Source organism: Camellia sinensis, chromosome 13 (assembly GCF_055761805.1).
Source record: "Camellia sinensis isolate YWXY chromosome 13, ASM5576180v1, whole genome shotgun sequence".
NCBI lineage: Eukaryota > Viridiplantae > Streptophyta > Magnoliopsida > Ericales > Theaceae > Camellia > Camellia sinensis.
The window spans coordinates 105301316-105317989 of NC_138973.1; the positions used below are offsets into that span (position 1 = coordinate 105301316).

A 16674-nucleotide genomic window follows, 5' to 3' on the forward strand; every position below is an offset into this window, starting at 1 on the left:
TATTGTGTATAGAGTTAGTACTCTTATTTTTTGTAACCAAGTGTTGACTTGGAAAGCTGTAAGCCCATAGGGCATTTGCTTTTGTTGTTAACATGTAATACTGTTGTAAGAACTACTCTGATGAATAGAAATGGTTGGTTTCTTTTATATCAATGCATATCTAAAGTGATGGGTTTTATGTCTTATTTTGAGGGCGTTACATGAGTTAGTTTATACCTTGAGTCACCAAAATACATTTTACGTATGTTTTGACTTACCATATTTATTTTATACAAGTTATGTTTTTATAAACTATTATAAGTTATATTATTATTTCAGTTACGTGGATTATTTTCTGAACCCGATTTGCTTAAAAGGAAACCCATGGATATGTTTGTTTATATTTTAAAGAATATTTGGTTATGACCTTATATACAATTATATTTTGTAAGTACCACCACGGGGTCCCATGCCTTGGGGGACTTAAATAACCATCGGCTTCTGTTTAGTCACTTTGTGGCCCTCTGATCCATTGACCTCTGTTTTGTGCGAAGCAAAGTGCTATGCGGAGCTAAGTGCTATACTATTGTGGGAGCCACCTCTAGAATCCGTACGAGCCACCTCTTGAATCCGTACCTTTGTTTTGACTGTCACTTTTGTAACCTCTGTTCTGTTCTGTTCTGTACCGTGGTTATGGTCATTTACTTACATAATTTCTATATTTTAGTTCTGCTACTTAATGAGCAGTTTTTGTCACTTACATGATTTGTTTACCAAATTACCGTGGTTATGGTTATTTATTTAGATAATCTCAGTTTTGCTACTTAAATGATTATTTGTTCCGACTAAGTTATCTTAAATGTTTTGGCCTAACTAACTATCCATGGTTATTTCATGTCCCTTATACTCTTGGTATAATATTTCTCACTCTGCCATGTGCTTATAGCTGTTTACCAATTTTCAGGAAACATGCAATTCAGAAATAGCTTTTGAAAGTCTTAGACGCGGGGCTGCGGAATAGACACACACAACAATTTTATGATATTTTTATATGTAAATATCTGCCTTTTTGGTCCATGTATTTTGTAATAAAAATAGAAGTTCCGATAATTATTTTGGTACCCTTATTTAAATATTACTTCCGCTCGCGTTTAATGATTTGTTTAAGAATTGGCCGGAGGTAACCTCAGTTACTGGCCATCACGATGCTTAACCCTTGGGTACGAGGAGCGGGTCATGACAGGCTAGGCTCCATTTCTCTCTCTCTCTCTCTCTCGTTTCGGCTGCTAACAGCTAGCCACAGTGACAGTGTAGTGTGCCAGTGGGTCACACTCTATTTCTCTCTCCTGGCCAAAGAAAAAATTATTATTAGTTTGATTTTAATTTAATAAATTATTATTATTATTTGTTTTATTTTTAAATTATTAATGTTATTTATTTAATTATATAAAATTTTATTTTACAAGATTAATTTTTATTTTTATAAGATCAATCTTTTTATTTATTTTATTTTTTATGTTTTTTAATTATTTAATCATTGCAAATTGTTTTTTATTTTTATTTTTTGAAATTTGACCATTGGTAGAAAGATGAGCGGATGGGTGGACTGAGCTGGGCCCCAAATGGAAGGCCCAGGCCCAAGGTACTGGGCTCGGCTCGGGTTCGGGCTTTAACCGGACCGAAATGAGCCGGGCCTACCTCGGACTTCGGGCAGGCTTCGGGCCGCCCACGAGGTCTCAGGTCATTTTTACACCCCTAATTGGGATTACGTGGGATGTCCAAACAATTTTTATCACAATTCAAATTTTGATATGGGGTCCCAATAAATGAGGTGCATTTAGAGCCACTTAGAGATATAACAAAGAATCTATCAAAAAAATTATTAAACACTCATATGGGTGTGGAGCTGGTATCCACATCTATATGATATACAACTCACACTCACATGAGTGTTTGATAATTTTTTTTAGTAAATTCGTTAGTGGATCTTTAGCATGGTTTTTTTTTTTTTTTTCGTTTTAATTAATCACTCGTTTGGCATGTTGGTTAAGTTGGCTTTTTTGTTAAAATAGTTATAAAAAGATAAGATAGATTAAAAAATCAATAAAAATATCACATAAATCATAATTATTTAATTTTTTTTCTTATAAAAATTAAAAAAATCATCATAAATAAGACTTTTTGATTTCAAACTAAAATAGCCAAAAAAATGAAAAAGTCAAAAAACTAACACATGCTCCAAACAAACCCTAATGTAGCCCAATCTAAATTTTAGGTGCAAATAGGGATTTGGGGTGTGTGCAGTGCGGTTTTATGGATTTATTTTGAGGTTCATTTTGATAATTCGAACTATTTACATTTTAGAGTATATTGAATAGAATATACTTATAAAAAATTAAGTTAATCGGATATTATTAATTTTTTCATCTACTCACATTTATACCTTAAAAAATAAATAATATTGTGATTTAAAATATTAAAATAAATACAATGTTAATGAATAAAAAGATTAACAACATTCTATTAATTTAATTTTTTACAAATATATTCAACTTAATAGATTCTAAAATATAAACAACTTAAATTATCAAAATAAACCTCAAAACAAATCTATACAACAGTGGCTCTATGTTAGGTGCACAGCACCCCAACTCCTGCCAGTACGCACCCATCGCATAATAAAAACCCTACTCAACCCTACCCAAAAAACACGACCTACAAAGCTGAAAAACCCTAGTTTCCCTCTCTCTCTGTCTCTGTATATATATAAGCACAGTCGAATGAATGAATCTCAAAACTCCAAGCCTTTCGATGGCAGTCATCCATGACGATGAGCTCAGCCTCCTTTCTTATTTTGTATATGCGAATTCATTAGTGTGTGTTTTGTGTGTCTGGAAGTGAAAATTTACAAATTAATAGCTTTACTTTGAGTTTTGATTTAATTTTTCTTTAATATCCTGACGAGTGAATCACAAAACTGAAGCTTATGCATATAGATATGTACTTAAAATCATGAGTATCGATTTGTATGTATATATATATGTTGTGGTTTATATGGAGCACTGAGGTACGATGATGATTACATGTGATTGGTCTCGTTCGTCGTAATGGCAGCCATTGCCTTGCCGACCATCCTGATATATCACCACCCATAAACTGAGTCCTCAAAAAAGACCTCTCTTTTTTCCTCTATATTTAGCTTTTCAAGCTCTATTTTTTATTTTGTATATATATATATATGTATTTATGTGTCTGTTGTGTCTATATTTCATATGGGTTTTTTTTTTTTTTTTTTTTTTTTTTAGTTTTCTGTTTGTAAATTGGCCAATGATTAAACAATTTTTAATAGACAAGCATATGTCTGAAACATATTGTGTTGACAAACTAATCTTCTCTATGAGGCCACTAGATGCTACTACATTTGTTTTTAATTTTTTTGTTGGTTCTTTATTTTTTTTAACAGATCTGTGCATCTCCTACTCTTGACTCAAACTTGTATCAAATATAAATTTGCATAAACTTAATCAACAACCTCTTCCATTACTTAAATTTTTAAAGACAATTTTGAAGCTTCCAAAATTTTAACTTTTCCATCGCTGAAATTTATGCTTAAATTTGAGTGTGTCAATTGGAGTGAGCTTCCACTCAAATTTGAGTAAAATCTGAGTAAGGGCTGGACATAGCCTAATTAATATATGATTACTCATGTTTACAACCAAGCTGCTGTTGAGTGAAATTTTGTGACCAGTGGATGGTGTTGAGTCCTAATATATGACTACTTTATTACTTTAACCTCTTTTGAAAGAACCAAGAGGTGGTAAACTTTTGATTTTGATTTATGCTTTATTTTGTTTTTGCCTTTTCATTCTTTTCAAATTTTAGCTTTTTTTCTTTTTTTTTTTTTTTTTTGCCGGGTAGAAATCATGTAGTTGTATTTGTTTGTGTTTGTGTTTGTTTTGTTGAGTGTCTGTTTGTGTCAAACAGGGTCATATGATGATTTCATGCATAGTTCAGATGATAATATATGATTATACATTTGAATGTCTTTCGCTCCTATCTGATGACTCTGTTTGGGTTTTCTCAGTTGCTGTATACTGTAAGTTCTGTCTCTGTTGATTTTGTATGTGATCATTAATTTTGTAGATACCCCAAAATTTTGATGCTCTTATGTGAAGCTGGTGTGCAATCATGGTAGTCAAACTCTGTTCAAGATGTATTAAGGCTTCTTTGTTTCTTTTACGTGTGTCGTGATTTTTTATCTGGGTTTAATAATTGTTTTGAGAACTTGTGCTAGTCTCATGTGCGTTCAACCTATTCAGGGAGTTTGTTGGAATATGATTTCTGGACTAAACGGCTCTCTAAAATAGCTATGAAATAGTTTGATTCAATAACATCCCTATCCATATGTTTTAGCAAATTCTGAGTTTCATCTCCCAAAATTAATTAATGTCTTTAATAGCCTCCCTATGATTGACAATTATGTGTTTGAAAAACTGAAACATATGGTGATGACTCTAACTTGATACTACTATGTTTCTTGTTTTTTTTTTCTTCATTTTTTCTGTTGGCTTTGTAATTTTATTTGAGATTTGCCAATGCCAATGATGAAATAAATAGTAGTGTGCAATATATGATTAATCATGATTACTATCATACTAGATTGAGTTCAATTTTATTTACTCACCTTCTTGTTGTGTAAACATAATCCCACCTTTTGATTGCTTCCTCCAAAGCAGTTAACTCCATTCCTAACATTTAACTTGTTTTGGAAGAACCAAGAGGTGGATAACTTTTACTTGTCATAAAGGCGAGTGAACAAAATTGTTCTCATGCTATCTTTTGAGGCATTGTTTTGTTTTTATTTTTATGGGTTTGGTCAATGAGTGCCCTAAGGGCATTGGTTAACAATGTTTAATTTGATTGTACATTACATGTTATGTACAAGCATGTCAAGCTTCTTATCGAGTGCCCTAAGGACACTTGTTGACAAAACTCTATTTTTATTTTGCTTTTCAAATGTTAGCCTTCTTTTGTGTTGCTGAGTGTTTAAATTAACCCAACAGGGTCACATGATGATTTCAAGCACAGTTCAAATGATAATTTATGATTATACATTTGAATGTCTTTTGCTCCTGTCTGTTGACTTTTGTTTTGATTTTATCTGTTTGTTTTTGTTTGTCAATTTCCTTTAATTTTGCAGATACCTGAACTTTGATGCTGTTATGCTGGTGTGCAATCATGGTGATCAAACTCTGGTTACGTTTTATTTAGGATTCTTAGTTTCTTTAATTTGACATCAAAGACTGTTTTTGTTAGCAAGGTTTAATTATAGTGTGTCTGGGAATGTTGTTTATTATTTGTGTGACATCAAATGCTATTTTTTTTTTTGTTCTTTTTGTTAATTGTTTCTTAGATTTTTTTAAAAACAATATACTTCTCAAATCAACTAGATTAGATAAATTTAAAAAGTAAAAAAAAAAAAATGACAGAATATTTTTAAAAAGCTCACTATAGGCAAACAAATGAAAAACAAAATCTCAAAAATAAAAACAAACAAGTGAGTGACTTTTATAATAAAATCAAAATGTTCTTTGGTGTGATCAAAGAATTCATGGTATGCAAATGAGAACATGCCCAATCCCATCAGTTTTGGAGATCTTCTATTGGATTTTGTTAATTTATTTTTGTTTACTATTCCAAATATATGCAAGGCTTCCAGCCATTTTTTATTTGCTTCATTCTAAATTTTAGATGTTATAATTTGCTTATAGGTTAAATTGATTTTATGTCCTGTGTCAGGATGTTTAATTTGGGATCTTGGAGACCTTTGACGAGGAAGCTGGTATGAACTTTAATGATTCATTTTTGCTCTTCTTTGGTTCCTCAACTTTTGTATTAAAGTGGGTTCAGTTATATATTTTTTGGGTCAATGATTATGCAATTCTTACAAGATAAGCATATGTTTGAAACAGCCAGTGTTGACGACTAATCTTTTCAATGATATCTGGTACTTGCATCTTTACATTCATTTTTAATATGTTTTGTTTTTAATTTTTTTTAGTTTTGGGTGATGATTTAATTGGTACTATATACAGGAAGAAAATTATTTTTGACCTGTGTTTGTGTACTTATTTGATGGGACTTAAGACTTGATTTGGTTTGTGTACATATTTGTTTTTGCTCTTTGCGATTGTGCGCAATAACTATGACATTTGTACTTTTGTTTCTTTCTTTTCTTTCTTCTCTTTGAGCGAGTGTTTGTTCCTTCCAGCAACTCCAACAATGGTTAAACATTATTCTTCAAATTTTAATTAAATGATGAGTTCTCTATTCTCAAGGGGCTTTTTCATAAAGCTTCTCTAACAATGCTCTTTATGTTTTCTCTATTATTTTTTTAACTTAATGGTTATATTTTAAAAATATATATATACATTTTCTTTAATTTTTTTAAAAACTATAAATATTTTTAAAAATAAATGATGTTAGATGGGTTGTAACTTTGAAGCCAAAATTGTTTTAAAGAGGACGTGAAAAACAATTCCTCTTGTTTTGGGAACCTGCACTAGCCTTTTATACCTTTTCTAAAATAGGGAGGTTTTGGGGGAGTTTGTTGGAACTCTTTTTGAACTAAAAAGATATCCAGAACGGCTAAAAAAAGAAAAATGCTAGAGGCTCAAATTTTTTTATCAAAAAGTATACCAAACACTCATGTAGGAGCCACACACGAGTGTTTGGTAAAAATTTTGATAGAATTTTGGAGGTCCCTAGCATTGCTCCTAAAAAATTTGGTGTGATGGAAGTTGAGCATCTCCAATAACTTTCTTAGCCTTATTTTTAAGCTATATCTGGTGTCTTTCTTCAACAAAATAGGTCTAACAACATCCCAAAGAGACTCCATATTTTAGTTAATGACTGCATAACTCTAAATATGTTTATAGTCATTGTAGACTCCCAAAAATAAGAAAATACATTTTTATTACCGTTTCTAACCAGGTAATTAAATGCAGTAATTGCATTTGAGTGGTATTTGGTGAAACAAATTACAAAATGCTAAGAAATTTATTTTAATTGCAGTAGAGGTGGGAATAAATAAAAGGGGTGAAATATATTTCTTGAATTGATCAAACTAGTCACCTGTCAATTTCTTTACTATTCTTTATTTCTCTTCACATGCACATTTTCTTCCTTATTTTTCTATATTTTTTTGCTATTCCTTCTTGCAGTCTTCCCACGTTAAACATGATTATCTTTTCATTTTTAATGAAATAATAAATAATATTTAAATGGAATAGAGGAAGGAGAGGATTTACTGGGGAAGTGAGTTCCTGAATAGAGACCTCACTTTTTACCTAAAATTTGGAGAAAGATTGTTGGTGGAGTTTGTTCTACAACTTCTCCAACGGACATTTTGTTCCTATTTTTTGGCTAAGTTTAGGAAGGACGCACCAAAAACAGCTCTCTATGTAGTATATTCTTGAAACAGTCACTACAAAATTTTAAAATACGTGCAATGCATATATTATTGTAACAGTAGGCAATAAAATATTGCAGTAGGAAAAACTGTGTTTATTGTTTATATCCAAAAAAAAAAACATATTGTGAACTTAACTAGTAATTGTTAATGGCTTTTTTTAATCTATATGGTATGATTTTAATTAAATTGCATATTTTTTAATTGAAAAGGTTTGAAGAAAGTATATTTAAACTGAATTGAGAAATAGTAGAGAATACTTTCAGAGGAATAATGCTTAGATGTACCTAATATTTTATATATTATTTGATACCATCACATCATGTGGGTTTCACACTTTATTTAAGGAGAGGGTAACATCTTGTGTAGAGTATTAGGTACATCCAGCATTGTTGTTTCAGAAGAGAAGCTGTACTAGTGTCCACACAAGACAAGGAAAATTTGTAGAAAAATTACAGAGTATTGTTGGAGTCGTTTTTATTAGCTTTTTCTTTCCCATATTTTTAACTGAGATTAAAGATGGTAGTTGGTATCTTCTTTTACATGAATTGTTGGCATGAGAGGTCGAGTGATGAATAGTATCACGGTTCAGATGATAATTTCAATGATTATTACTCTGCATATTCGTTGCTCCTATCTGACGACTATCTTTTGTTTTTACTTCATGTGTATGTCACTGGATGGATTTCACATACACAACAATTTTGCCATGTATGTAAATGACGCATCATATTCAAAATAGACTTGTATTACTGTTTTTTTTTTTCTTCTCACATCTGCTGATGAAACAAAAGTAATTTTGTAAGCTGCATCCAGTCAGGAAAAAGTGTGGGGTGCCACGTACTTGTCCTTCACCTTTAATGTGTGTACATGGTGTTTTCAGTCCTTGTAATCTGACTGGTTTCCTCTTGTTTCTCCTCCCCCATCTCTGTCTACCCCTTGTCTCCCATTTCACGAGCCACATTTTTTCTTCCCCTTGCATATTTTCATTTTAGACAAGTGCTTGATATGTTTCAATTATAATTTGAATTGCTTTGTTCTCTCATGGGTAAGACATTGTCTACTGTCTGAATGTTTCTGGTAAACCTCAAGATAAATCAGCTATCCCATCTTGCACTATTTTCATTGTCTTCTCTAGGCACTGTCTTTCTTTGGGTTGGTTTGTGTTTTTGTTTGTCTGCCTGCTAGTGGATGGAGTCCTTCATTTGGTGCTATGAAGGTAACCACTGCTATGAATAATTCTTTTGTCCTATCAGTTATTGGCTGAGTTAGTGGTTTAGGCTCCCTCATTGTAAATCATGTTATCATTATTGCTAGGAAAATCTGTGGTGCACACACCCCTTTAGGTTATATCATGTACACTGCCATCAGCTACTATCCTAAATGCTCTAAGTTACGACATAACGTGTTTGAAGTTACAATCCAACCAGATTATGTCGCAACTCTAATAAGAGTTTTAATCTGGAGTTACAATTCAATGTGGTTGTTGTCCTAACTTTGACCACATCATATCGTAACACATCCCCCACTACAAACTGGCCCTTATTGCTATCAGTTTTTTAATTATAGGTTTATGTCATTGTGACACCCAACATGTTTCCATGTTTATTGAAGTTCACATAAAATTTGCGTGGGTATGTTCCTATGCACAATGTTTGCAGGTTAAGGCAGTCGAACGCGGGAAATGTGTTGCCAAATGTAGTCTCTGTGAATGTCCCTCAAATTTGATTGCATGTGAATCGTTTAACTGAATCATTTTATCTTCAGAAACTGATTCATGCAAATTGGAGCCACTCACATAGATGATTTGAAAGTGATTTCTACATCCAGCTGCTGCCAATACATGTGTAATTGGAGCATAAATGTTCAATGTGAAGGTACATTCTGAGCTAACTTGTAGCTTTGAAGATGGTTTTGCGTTGTAATGAGATTCGTTTCAACAGTTCCAACTGAAACATGTTTGTGCAAACATTTTTTTATGAGTTGTACTGTGACAATGAATTGTTCTACTTTATTTCAGAAAGTATTTAATGAAATGCTCGTTGTGCCTAATATGTCTGTTCTGTTTCTTGGTTTTTTTTTCCTTATAATACATAAATGTTCGTCTCTTCCAGTGAATTATTCAGAATGAGGTAATTGTGTTTCTATTGCAACAACAGAGTAGAGTGGCAGTTGGGTTTCTATGAATTGCATAGTTCCGTTAACATGCTTACAAAAAATCAAAACAGATTATGTGAGTTTGTCTTCTTGTCTTCTGTCTCTGTCAGACCACACTACTTATAGCCAAGTCTGTCAATTGTGACGGTTCAGTTCTCTCTGGTTAATTTCTCACTTACTTTTGCAATTATCGCCATGTATTTGTTCTTTCTAGCTCATTCACGGCCTACTCAATGGTTCATTCTAAATTTGGTAAGAACAAAAGTCGACTTATAAGGAAACATAAATTATTACACGAGTGTAGAACATTACATGATTGCGTGTTCAATCAAGTGTTTTATGATTTTATAAGATTTTTATTATTTGATCATGTAAGCATAATTCGTCTATTATTGAGCCAGCACACAATTCAGTGCAGGGGTTTTCGAAAGTTGGGACAGACTGCTGATTGAATGCACAAACAAACTTGGAAAATTTTGGCCTTGTTTGGTTTGTTTTTGAGAAACAAATTTTGGAGAAAATTTTCTAAAATTTTGTTTGGCTTAGTGATTTAGAGAAAAAAGTAAATTAAATTCACTTTCTATCTCTTACACATCAATCAATAATTTTTTCTCTCCTCTCCTTTTCAATCACTTTTTTTTTTCTCACACATCACTCAACTGCAACAAAATATCAAATTATCTCAAATTCTCATATTCCAAAATTATTTACAAAATATATAACCAAACAAATCAAAAAAAATTTTAAACTCTTTCTCCAAAGATTTTGTTTGAAAATTTATCTATTAAAACCAAACCAAGCACACCCTTTTTTCTACACACCTAGTTATTTAAGTAAACACACTTAATAAAATATTATTTTAATGACAATTATACCTTAAACTAAAATGACCATAATTAACATTCACATCTTTTAAAACAAAATAAAAAAAAAATCTCAATGTATACATTTTGAGTAAAAATAAAAAAATAAACCCTAGTAGATTTTTAGAAAAACTTGAAATTCAAGTTTATGAAAAAGTTTTGAACATTGATTATATTAATTTATTTCACTAACTCTCTAATATTTTACCTATTAAAAAAAAAAAAAAATCCCTCATCGGATAAATTAGGATTGGATATTTTACCTTTATCTTTAAGTTGGTTGTTAATTTTTTTAATTTCATTAAGGATAGATTGGTTGGCTGTTTGAAGGTGTTTTACTTCTGTTTTTAATACATTAATTTTCATTTTTAAATCTTGGATAGTTGTTGGCTTTTCAATTGATTGAGAAACTTGCATGCGGTTAAGAACTTCTTTTATGCTGTAATGTTCAATTGGAATTATTTCTTCTGTTTTTTGATTCTGATAACATATTTTTAAGAATTTTAGTTTCATTTCTAGATCTTTAATCTGGTCTGCTAATTCTAACATGGACTTCTGGTCATTAGTTAAAACATTGAGGCTGGGCCCTCTTAAGTCTAAATCATTCATTTCAACTATTGTTTTCCAATAATTTGCATCGGTTAGAGCATCCAGAGCATTTATTTTACTGGTCTTACAAGAACATTGTGCTGGATTATCTGAGTCAGAACTAGACTCAGATGGGGAATAAATTTCTACTAATCCATCTTTTGAGTTAGATGTACTATCTGTACTAGAAAGGGTTTGCAAAATCTGTTATTGAAGCTGCTCATCCAAGGACGTCTCATTAAGTTTTTGTTTCAATTTAGCTCTGCATTTATTCACGTAATGTCATGTTGTTCCACAAACAAGTGATTTGTGATTTATCTTTCTTTGGATAAGATTTCTATTTACCTTTAATTGATCTTGTAGGCTTTTGATAAGACTGTTGGGGATTATATTTATTCTTTCTGGAGTATGATTTCCTAAAAGATTTTCTATATGGTTTATGTTGTCTATGCTTCTTAGATTTAGAAGGATACTGGATTTTGGTTTCATAGGCAAATTGATCACAAAATTCACCTAATTCTTTTCTACCTGTTAAATTCTGCTTCTTCATAAGATACTGGAGTTTAAGGTCATTACAAAGGGAAAGACCTTCTTCAACTATGATTCCTATGAGCTGACCATAAGTGTACTGGTTGTAAGGGATATACATTCTATTATGGCGATCCCTTAGTTTCTTGTAGATTGTTTCGACAAAGAGGTTAGAAAGACCACCAATGAATTTGGTTTTCCAATGTTCACTATTAGCATCCTGGCGTTGCATTACCTTTAACATAAACACATCTTTATACCATCGACAATGGGTTAGAGATGGGCAACGAAGGTTCTGTAGAAGTTCTCTACTTCTATCACTGTTAGCTACATCTGGTCCTGTAAGGATGTAAACGGCATCTTCCCTATTTCTGATGGTTCCTATTATGGGATCGGTATCTATCTTAAAGGAATTAAGAATTTTGTTTTGTTGTGTGGCGGTAAGAACATTATCCCACCATCTTTTAAGGATACCGGTAAAGCCATTGACAATAAATCGGGCGATTTGGCTATAAGAATTGTCATTCTGTTTACAAACAGTGGCATACATCATAATCTGGTGGATTGTTTCAAATATTTGGTACTCGGTATATCCATCAATATTCCATTCATAAATAGTCTTACCATGATAGGCTTTCTAGGAATGAAGAAAATCTTCTTCATATAAAATATCCTAGGGTGTAGTACCTACTAGGTTCGGTTAAAGCCATGCAGGATGTCTGTTTAGGGAAATAGGTTTTGTTTACATATTGGATATCTTGAAAATTATTCTGAATCTCAAGAATATGAAAGGGTGACAATTCATCATCCTTATCCTCATCTAGAGATTGTTGGTAATTCTGATTGTTTAGCATATTTAGTTGAGAACTGGATTGCCCTAGCTTCATGTCTTTGATTTTATTCACAAGAACATCCAGAAATTCATAATCCTGTTTGACTGATCTAAGCTTGAAATTAGAAATTTCTAAAGGTGGTTTAATATTAACGGGATGTATAGGTTCAGGTTCAAGCTTCTTTTGATCAATTTTTTGAGTCTGAAGTAATTCTGTTATGGTCATTTCAATTTGGTTTAATTGATTGCCTACTGTTTGAAAATGAAGATTTGTATAATTATTCTGTTTCATTATTGGGGCAAGATCTTTAACCCAAATAATATCTCGTTTTTCAATCCCATCTGGTGGTTTTACAAAAGCAGTAATGTGTAAAGATTGACTAGAATAATTTACCCCTGGTGCCAATTCTACAGATAAAGGAGGAGGATGTACAAATTTAATGGTTTGACTATCTGTAGTAGCCCAAGATTTCTGTAAGTCGTCTAAAACATTTAATTTTGATGATGATAGATACTCTATTACAGTTGTATATTCATAATACCATTCAACAAAAGGTTTCATTATTTGATATTTTTCAAGATGAAAATAATACCGTTTTTTAAGCTTCTCAAGTTCTGGAGAACCATGGATCTGAAAATATCATATCCTAAATTCTTGGTATTTATCTTGCATAAAATCCTGGTTTAATTGTTTTCTTATTTCACTTCCTGGTGTAAAATCCATTATATTTCAAAATTCATGTCACTAGTTGTTAGGCTGTAAGGCCTTCTGTTTTCATACACTTCATGAGGTATTTGATTTTCTGATACATGAATTTCTTGAATCACAGGGTCTGTAGGCGGATCACTCTTTATGAACTTTTTTTTTCAAATTTTTTTAAAAATTGTTTTTCAGTTAAGTTTAGTAGAGCTCAAAAGTGTAAATTTAAAATTAAAAAAAGTTCACTAACGCACTGTTTGTTTCAACAAAAAATAATTTCATAAATATTTTTTGTTCTAGAAAATAATCTTCTAGAAAATATATATATACATTTTTATGTTTATTGGTGGTGATAGCAAGACGAAGGTGGTGGTGTGGTGATAGGGTGGCGGCAACAATGATGGCTACAGTGATAGTATTGATAGCTGTTGTGATAGTGTAATGGTGGTGGAGATCATGGTGATGGTGATAGTGTTGTGATATTGATAAGATTTTAAGATTTTAGTCTAAAAAATAGAAGTAAAAAATATTTTTCTATCTAAATAGACTTATTTTTCGTTGACAATAAAAAGTGTTATTTTTTATTCTACCAAGGAGAATTTATTAGAAAATGTTCTTTTAAGTACATGTATTCTAATTAGTCTATAAGATATTCATGTATTTCAATAAGTCCTATTATTTTGGACATTTGATTCACTAAATCTTAATTCTTATATTTTAGGTATTTTATAAACAATTTTATTTTTATAAATATTTTTTAAACCCTTAGCAACTTGGTGATGTGAGCATTCACATTAAATAAATTTGAGAGTGTAGATGTTCACATCATAGAATATTCGCACTATCAATGTGAATATTAATGCACACTTTACTCTATAATTATTAGAGATATTGTGATAACTATATTACCCATAGAATTTATTGAAAAGAAAATTTACTTATAAATCACATTTTGAAGAATGATGATCCATTTAGTCGCAATGATTTTTTTATAAACCAATTAGTCCCATTGATTTTAGAAATGTAGATTTAATATATTATTTGAAAATTAGATTTACGATTATACCCTTATTTCTATAATGTTTCCTTATTTTTTTTTCTTTTATGCTAGAAAGGTAAGGTACACAATTTATAAGAATTTGGAATAAATTTTTGTATGATAATCTTTTTTATTTGGAAAAAAATGACTTAAAATATAGGATTCTTCAAATATTCCAAAACGATATGGGATTCTTCAAATATTTCAAAAGGAGTACAAAAAACTCCTTAGTAAGCTTCAGACAAATGTGTAATTTCAAATTGTAACACTCCAATGTAACACTCCAAAAAGAAAATCCTTAGTATATTTTTTTTTCCAAACATAATACTCCAAAAAAACTCTTTAGCATAATACTCTAATGTAACACAGAAAAAAACTCCTTAGTGTATTTTTCTCAAACATAACACTCTAATATAACATTCCAAAAAAGTTTCTTAGTATAACACTCTAATGTAACGCACAAAAAAAACTTCTCAGTGCACATTTTTCAAACGTAACACTCCAATACAACACTTTAAAAAAATTTCTTAGTATAGTACTCTAATGTAACACACAAAACAAACTTCTTAGTGCACCTTTTTCAAACGCAACACTCCAATATAACACTTTAAAAAAAATTCTTAGTGTAACACTTTAATATAACACACAAAAAAACTCTTTAGTGTACTTTTTCCAAACGTAACACTCTAATATAACACTCGAAAAAAACTCCTTCGTATAACACTGTAATGTAACACACAAAAAAATCTTTAGTATAACACTTTAATGTAACACAAAAAAAAACTCATTAGTATACATTTCTCAAGAGTAACACTCAAAAAAAAGTATGTGCGATTCTTCAAACCATTGCAAAATGATAAGGGATTCTTCAAACCATTCCAAAAGAAGTATAAAAAAATTCTTAGTAAATCTTGACAAATATATAATTTCAAACTGGGAGTGTTACGTTTGGAAAAAGTACACTAAAGAGTTTTTAATATTTTTGTGTGTTACGTTGGAGTATGTTATATTGAAGGAGTTACGTTTGCGATTACATTAATTGGAGTGTTACGTTTGGAAAAAATATACGAAGGAGTTTTTTTTCAGTATTACGTTGTTACGTTTAGGAAAAGTACATCAAGGAGTATTTTTATGTATTATATTAGAGTGTTATGCTATTAAAGTATTACATTTTGTTTATAATGTGAGATTTGTTCTAAAATAAGGGAAAATCCAACGGATTACCCAAATGTATAATTTTACATTTGAAGAAACTCACTTTTATCGTTAAAAAATTAAACCTAAACATATAAAACATATAAGTAACTATCCTTTTATGTAATTTTTATTTTAATGGGACCTCTGAGTGCATACGAAAAAAAGGACGACTAAACAACTTACAAGATTATATTTTAAAATTTATTGATGTTTCACCCTTACTAAAATATAAGAAAATAATTTATATTAAGTAAACTATAAGTAGGTGAAAAAAATTACCAAGAAATATCCCTGGTACAAAACATCAAAAGAAAAATATAAGTAGAAAAAATAATAACAACTTTGCTACAGACCCCACTGGGGGTCGACCCCCAATGATGTGGCAGCCCCTCATTCGTCCAAATCACAAAAAAAAAAAAAAAAATTTTTTTTTTTGACCAATGGGAAGCCTCCATTCATGACCCCAGTGACCCCCACTGGGGTCTGAGCCATTTTTCAAATAATAATAATAAAAAAGCTATCAAAAAAAAAGTCTAAAAACGCGCGCGAAACCGTCCCCGTGTCCGTTTCACCGTTTTTTTCGTTCCCCAAGAGAGAGAGAGAGAAAACTAGAACTAGTCACAGTGAACGATCAGATCAGAGAGAAAGAGAGAGAGAGAGAGAAACGAGAATCACTCGGATCTCCATATTCTTGACGATGAATTTCAACATTCTAAATTCACTCTTCGAAATGCACTTGTTTAATCCTCTCTTCACTCCTCGCCGCGTGTCATTATATCTTTTTCTTCTTCTTCTTCTACTACTGCTACTACTACCCATTTTGCCAATGAATTCAACTTCATGCGTCTGTTTGTCATTTCGAGCATTTCTTCCCATATTTTCTCCAGAAAATAAACAAGAATTTTACAGAGAAACTGCACCAGCATTGTTTGGGTTTTCCCCACCATTCAGTTGATCGTGTGACGCTTCGAATTGGAACAATTCGTTGCCATTCTGATCAGTTTCAAAGATGATCCAAGACCCACAAATGATAACCCTAGACCTAGATGTAGAACTAGACCTAGACGAAGACGAAGATGAAGATCAAGACTCAGATCCATTATCACCATCATCTCCCAATCAAACCGAATACTTCGTGCAGAGCCCTCCATCTTCCGAGTCTCACAACGGCGGCGATAGTAATAGGAGTCCTATGCAGCAGTCCACTCAGTCCGACGAGAGCAGCCCCTTGAATTCATCTCTGCATTCGTTGAGCAGCGGAAGCCGATTTTCGAGCAGGTCCTGGAAGGTGAATTGGAAGCTGTTTCCTCCTATTGATGA

The 16674-nt window shown here is 31.6% G+C and overlaps 1 long non-coding RNA gene and 4 other non-coding genes across 5 annotated transcripts; all 5 read left to right on the forward strand.

Moving 5' to 3' along the window:
• Nucleotides 1-2649: 2649 nt before the first annotated feature.
• Nucleotides 2650-9502, forward strand: LOC114271416 (uncharacterized). The gene is made up of 2 exons (XR_003632329.2): nt 2650-5821; nt 9112-9502. It is a non-coding gene; the product is annotated as an uncharacterized LOC114271416 (long non-coding RNA).
• Nucleotides 3047-3143, forward strand: LOC114271464 (small nucleolar RNA Z43). The gene has a single exon (XR_003632345.1). It is a non-coding gene; the product is annotated as a small nucleolar RNA Z43 (small nucleolar RNA).
• LOC114271461 (small nucleolar RNA snR60/Z15/Z230/Z193/J17) lies at nt 3961-4048 on the forward strand. The gene has a single exon (XR_003632342.1). It is a non-coding gene; the product is annotated as a small nucleolar RNA snR60/Z15/Z230/Z193/J17 (small nucleolar RNA).
• On the forward strand, nt 5040-5127 carry LOC114271462 (small nucleolar RNA snR60/Z15/Z230/Z193/J17). The gene has a single exon (XR_003632343.1). It is a non-coding gene; the product is annotated as a small nucleolar RNA snR60/Z15/Z230/Z193/J17 (small nucleolar RNA).
• Nucleotides 8010-8099, forward strand: LOC114271463 (small nucleolar RNA snR60/Z15/Z230/Z193/J17). The gene has a single exon (XR_003632344.1). It is a non-coding gene; the product is annotated as a small nucleolar RNA snR60/Z15/Z230/Z193/J17 (small nucleolar RNA).
• Nucleotides 9503-16674: the final 7172 nt, after the last annotated feature.